This window comes from Xenia sp. Carnegie-2017, unplaced genomic scaffold (genome assembly GCF_021976095.1).
Source record: "Xenia sp. Carnegie-2017 unplaced genomic scaffold, XeniaSp_v1 HiC_scaffold_23, whole genome shotgun sequence".
Taxonomy (NCBI): domain Eukaryota; kingdom Metazoa; phylum Cnidaria; class Anthozoa; order Malacalcyonacea; family Xeniidae; genus Xenia; species Xenia sp. Carnegie-2017.
Genome location: NW_025813486.1, coordinates 18,915,572 through 18,921,917, shown reverse-complemented (window position 1 = coordinate 18,921,917; position 6,346 = coordinate 18,915,572). Strand labels below are relative to the sequence as shown.

At 32.1% G+C, this 6,346-nt stretch overlaps 1 protein-coding gene across 1 annotated transcript in view; it reads left to right on the top strand.

The window, feature by feature from the left end:
* Positions 1–6,346, top strand: part of LOC124447683 (general transcription factor 3C polypeptide 4-like) — a 67,001-nt gene that overhangs the window by 3,602 nt on the left and 57,053 nt on the right. The gene's annotated exons all lie outside the window — the stretch shown is intronic.

Here is a 6,346-nt window from a genome sequence, read left to right as displayed (position 1 = left end):
TTTCTTTGTCAACTCTTTATCATTGGCAAATTTTTGATCGTGTTGTTTAAAGAGAGAGAGAATTTTGGTCAAGTATTCTATGATGAGGTATTTTACCGTTTATTACAAAATGATTTGTTTATATTTTTTTGAGTAAAATTTTAGTATTTTAACAGACCAAAGATAATTCTATCAATGTAAACCTTTCATTACCATGGTTCAATGATTATGTGAAAAATATTTTCTATCCAAGGTAACATCACTGGTCTTTTTTATCACAACATGGCGCATGTATATAACTTTTTGTAAAGTTAAAGTCATTTTCTTTAATCTTTTCAGACAAACACTAGACCACTCCAAAGTTTTATCATATTTAAGGAAGATCTATAATCCTCATAAATGTAGGAATGATTTTAATCAAGTCAAGAAAAACAATTAAATTCCCTTAATTTCCCTAAAATTTACAGTTTGCTAACAATACGTTTTGATATGTTTTCTTCAACAATTTTATAGATTTTAAATTTTCAACTCATACTTTATCTGTGTTGATGGTTTGTTCTATTATTTTATATGGCGTAAGTTTTCATTTCTTATGTTTCTTCTAGCTTGCTACTATAGTTTTTGATGTTTATATGGTTGAGGAATGATGAATGATTGTTGTAAAAAATTGAGTTAAATGTTATTGAAAATATTTTGCGAAATTCGATACTCCTTTTTATTGTCGCTGCAACTGCAAGCGTACGATGTAGAAAAACGGATTTAAATCATATACTAGGGTTATGTTCTGCAAGAATTAAAAGAAAAGAAAGACTGTTTTTATGACATTAACATTATAACATTAGTTCTTAATTTCAAGGTAACTCCCGTGTACGCTATGCGTACCTATGTTTTCTTTTGAAAGCAAATCTTTTAATCGTTTTTTAGACAACAATTCCTTTTATTATAATTGTTGCTCAATACTTTAACGTTCGTGGGAAAATTTCATCTTGGGAAGACGTTATTCGTGGCAATTCTGGCATTCGTGGTTGGTTCTGTTTATAAGTACAATGAATTCATTTTATTATTTTCTTACCATATCTTTTTTATCAAACGTTGAATTTTTTTAGATTCCTTAATCGCAGCGTTGATTCTCACGTTTTTATTTTGTGCGCTCTCCCTTCTTCGTTTTATGGAGAACCATAAGTAATCTTTCATATATTTTTTGTTATGACCATTGCACAGGTTAAATGTAGAATCATTCTTATCTTTCTTCATTTCATTCAGAAATAACATGTTACGAATGTTCAAAGGCGATAAATCTTTCATTCCAAAAGGAATAAAATCTTCACAGTTTATGATTGTAAGTTAAATCATCAAAGTAAAGATGAAATTGTTCAATTGAAGACAACGTTTGACGATTTTTTAGGGAAAATCTTTGAGATATCAAAGTTTTCAAATTGGCTATTTTCTTTTGGGTAAGAAAGTTTCATGAAAAACAAACATTATTTGATATAACAGACCAAAAAGTTTTTCAAGTGAATATACATTTAAAGTAATTTTTTTTTAGGGTTATTTGCTACAGGGCTTGTGTTGTTACTTATTTGTGGAATATTTTACTGTCAAAGATTTCCATTTTTCGAAAATGGATTTTGAATCAGTCAAACAGTAAAGGTAGGTCAAAGTCCAAGTAATTTCTTTCTAAATAATCTATATCAAATTTTGAGTGCGATAGGATATTGAATTTCACTAAATGCAAATTTTTAATCCATAAATTTCCAATAAATGTATTAGGACAGGACAAAATCGAATCTAGCGGAAACGAGTTGTTGTTTTAATGAGAGCCAAACTTGATTGAAAGATAATTTGAATTTTCCAAGAGATATAAGCTGCAATTAAACAGCGTGTCATGCAGGTCTTTCAGCTTTTATTTGTTCTCCTTTAACTTGTTGTGTTGATCTTCGTTTTAGAATCAGCTGGTGCTGTTTACCATTAAAAGTGTTTTCTATCAGGCTGATGTGATTTTATTTTTTGGTTACTGTGATGTTGACTTTCTGCAGCAATTAAGTCTAATATTTGCGTTTGTTTTGCTGAGCTTTTTGGCATGCAAATTTGGGTTATACTCAGGGTTTCGAAAAGTGTTGTTCGGTAAGCAGTATTAACCGGATTTGATTCTTTTCCAGAAGGTCTGGTGAATCAAACATGTTGATATTTTGCCACGCGTGGCGAAATGCTTTGTCGATTTGTCCGTGTGCGGCGTCTTGAAGCAATTGTTGTGTTTCATCACAGTGCATGCACATAAATCTCTCATATCAACCAAATGGCGGCTTCCTCAAACAGTTAAATCTCACTTTTCTGATTCCGAAGAATAAACGAAATAGCACTTTATGCCTCTTAATTGCCGTAGACGCAGGCGTTTACCAGCTTCTGTCGTAAAACATGGACGAAGCGGTGGATGATGAGACGAGAAGCGCAAGGCGCATTTAATAACCTTACGAGAATTCAAATGCCGAAGATCCTGAAATTTCTGGCAGTTTCATCGGGTGCAGGCAAATTTGAAGAAATTTTGTTCGTGTTGTTCTGCCTGACCGCCATTTTGGTTTGATTTGAGATTATTGAGCATGCGCTGTGATGAAAAAATAATCAATTTTTTCAAGACGCCGCACACGGACAAATCGATAAAGCATTTCGCCACGCGTGGCAAAAAAATATCAAACATGTTTGATATTTGCCAGTTCTGCCTGGAAAGCGCAAAATCCGAAACAGTACGCGCATACGAGAGCAACTTGTTTGCTTGTTTGACACGAATGACATTTTGCTAAGCACATAGCTCTCGTGTGCGCCGGGCTTTAGTTGTGTTTCGACGAGGGATTCAGAATAAATAGTTTTTTGAAAGAACTCGTTAACTGAATTAAAAATATTAAAAAATTTTTTTGTTGTTTGTTTACATGTTAAAGTTATGTAGTGAATTGCACAAAAAAATTTCTTCTTCATTGTCTTGTTTTCTCATTTTTCGTTATTTAAGTGTCGTAACTCTCAACTAATCACCATGATTTTCATTTTTCTCAGCGTTTTCTTCGCTGTGGGATTATTAACTAGACTTACTCTTCCTTTAACTGCTTTGACAATTTTCCGTGATCCTGATTACAATAAAAGTGTAATATCCATGAACAATAGGTACAAATAAATGTTTTCATGATATCATCAAAATATCTTTGACAAATAATTCATTATCATCAACATTTTCTCATACACAGGAACGCGTATTTAGTATTTTCCTATTTTTGGTTCTTCATTGGTCTTCCCATGGGATTATTGTCAGCATTGTTACGTGTTTTAAAAGTGATGATAATTGGGCTTATCTTGTTACCAAGAGTGGATCATAGTGTTTTGCCTGATGGTTTTCAACGATTTGATCCTGGTATATACGTCATTAATGTCTTTAATCACGTGATATTTATTCCTGTCAAAGACAGACAGAGGTTAGAGTTCATTCAGTAGATCTCAAAACTTTGTTTTTGTTACATTATTTAAGGTTATATTTCGTACATCGCCTATCTTCATGTTCAAGCTGCATTTAGAAATCCTATTTTACGAGTATTTTGTCAAACAATCTTTGACAGAAGTAAGTATTTTTATCTACTTTAAATATGTTTATAATGAACATGATTATAAATGTTCATATTACTTTACAGAAAATGGTATCTGTCAATGGAATTATTCACCTCAAGCCCGCACCAGGTGGTTCCTTGCCTTAACGTTGACCCGCAATCCTCAGATCATCAGTTATCGTAAAGATAAAGAAAAAATTTCAAATGATAAAGCTAGCGTCAGATCTGGTATAGATAATTCGTTCGGTTTGGAAAAAACCAATTTAATTGTTTGAGTTATGATTGTTTGTTTCGTTTGTTATAGTTCTTTTCATATTTACATAGTTGAGAAGATGAATGAAAGTAGAAATGTAATTTTCAATTTAAAGTTCAAATATGACTGGTATTAGAATGAAGCGATAGAGGAATTTTATTGTACAGAAAGTCCATTAAATACAAGCATTTATTGAAAAATAGAAATAAAAACATTGAGACTGTGAAAGACGAAATGTGCTGAATTCCTGACAAGAACAAAAAATAGACAGTTGTGGGAGTTATTCGTTATTTTGGCCATTTAAAAGATGATTGAAGGAAGATTCAACGTTAAAGAAACGTAAGGATAAGGATTGAAATCTTCATATTTTTTAAAGAAAATATGTATGTTGTCGTAAAAAGAAGGTTCGATCCGAAAACAGAGTTTTTATGGTTATAGTAATTCACTTCACCTTCTTTTGGTTGATGGAATTATGCAGCAAATGTCACTGCAATGGCCGATTTCTTTAATAAATGCTATGACTTGTTTTCATTTAAATTTTATTGTGTTAAAGTTTCGTAGTTATGGCATCATTCAGCCCTAAGCTCATTTAACCAGTCTTAACGCTATTCATACGTCAGCAATCTATGTTTAATATTTTTATGATATTGACGCAATTTGAAAGAAGAATCTGGTTACACATTCATAAGAAAAAAACTATAATTTACTTTGTTTTTGTAGCAGTTGCGTCTCTAAGCATTTAATTAATAAAATAGAGACTTTGTCGTGGTGACAGATCTGAAAATAGTTCTAAAGATAGCAAATACCATAGTGAATGGTAAAAGTAATATAATAAATTACTAGGTCTTAAAAGAACTGTTTTAAGTAAAGAGCACTAACCCAATAGTTCTAAATTAAACGACACGATGCATTTCGGCAACCAATCCCGTCCTTTGCCGACAAATTATTATGTTTTTAATTTATCCGTATTTTGAGCGTCATCTCCCCTTTTGGAAATGACGTACACTCTTTCTTGGCATTATAAATATCGGTAGATTGTAAATTTTCATTTAGCAGACGTTGACACCTGAGGAGTAGTCTGACGAAATGCATCGTGTCGTTTAATTTAGAACTATTAGGTTAGTGCTCTTTACTTAAAACAGTTCTTTTAAGAGCTATCAACATATTACATTACTTTTACCATTTACTATGATATTTGCTATCTTTAGAACTATTTTAAGCATTTAATTACTAACTTGGCTACAAAAATTGGAACGACTTTACACAAATTTTAGCACAAAATGGTCTTTATTAGTTCTTTATTACTTTTGATATTGGTCGCTTTAGTCGCTTTACACTGATTGGCCAATAGATACATTTTAACTTCCTAAATGCATATCATATTCCCTGTCATAAGCATCATACGAAATTTATAGATTATACCTTGGAAAACGGGGGCAGTATATAGTGAATTCACACTGGAATCTTTCAGACTTTATATGACTTATCAAATAGGGACAATAGGAGCTACAAACTGGAATCCTAATTCACAACTTAAACGCACAGAATAAGATTGTCCACGATATACGCGTAATAAGCTATGGTCATATTGGCGTGTTTTAATTAGCTTGTTCTCTTTTCTCTACATAGTAGTTTGTACAGAGTAAATATTCATCTAATAGTAGCTATAATAAAGGCCAAAATAAAAAGCTTAGGTTGAATAGAATCTACGGCAAAAGTCGCGATGGTCGCTGCATGTGTGTTTCTGGCGTTCAAGTGACTGCCGCGTGCGCATCAATTCGCTTTGGACGCGCGACTTAAGCAGCTGGCTAGTATGTTTCAGCCTTCACTTGCAACGGCCTCCCCTGTTTTGAATTTCATATTTTGATTATTGCCACATGCTATTCTTGTAAAGACGCAAAATATTGATACAATTCTAAACGAGAATTTTGGGCATTCCTGGATTAAATTGTTGCATTACTTGACAAAGTCGATAAAATACTAATAAGGTTAGTTTGGATTGGCTCACTGTGTTCGTATATTGGAAATCATCAACATGAGAAAGTGTGAAAAAAATTTCTAGATACAGCTGCTTATGTTTTTTATTCAAAAAATTTTTAAATTTGTTTCCATCTTTTATATATGATTATATAGGGCAGTATTTTATCCTTATGTTTTGGGTTTTCTTTAGTCGATGTACTGTAGAAATGTTTGAGGCTCTTCAAGGCCAAATTTTTAATCTTCCGAATGTTTTAAACAAGACAGAGTCGTTATTGTCTTTCGTTTCTATGCGTGTTCGTCCCGTTTAAAATGGGTCTTATTAACACGAGAAAAATGTGTGGACTTGAAACAGCTGTTTATTTTTGTTTGTGCTTATATTTTACAGGAAAAATTACCCACTTTGTTTCCATATTTAGTTTTAAATGTATTATTATGTAGTTATATACGACAGTATACTATCGTCTTAGAATGAGTATTTTCTTGTGATGTGCAACAAATGTTTTAGGTTAGTTTTAAAAGTGGAATTTTCAATGTTCCGAGTGCATAA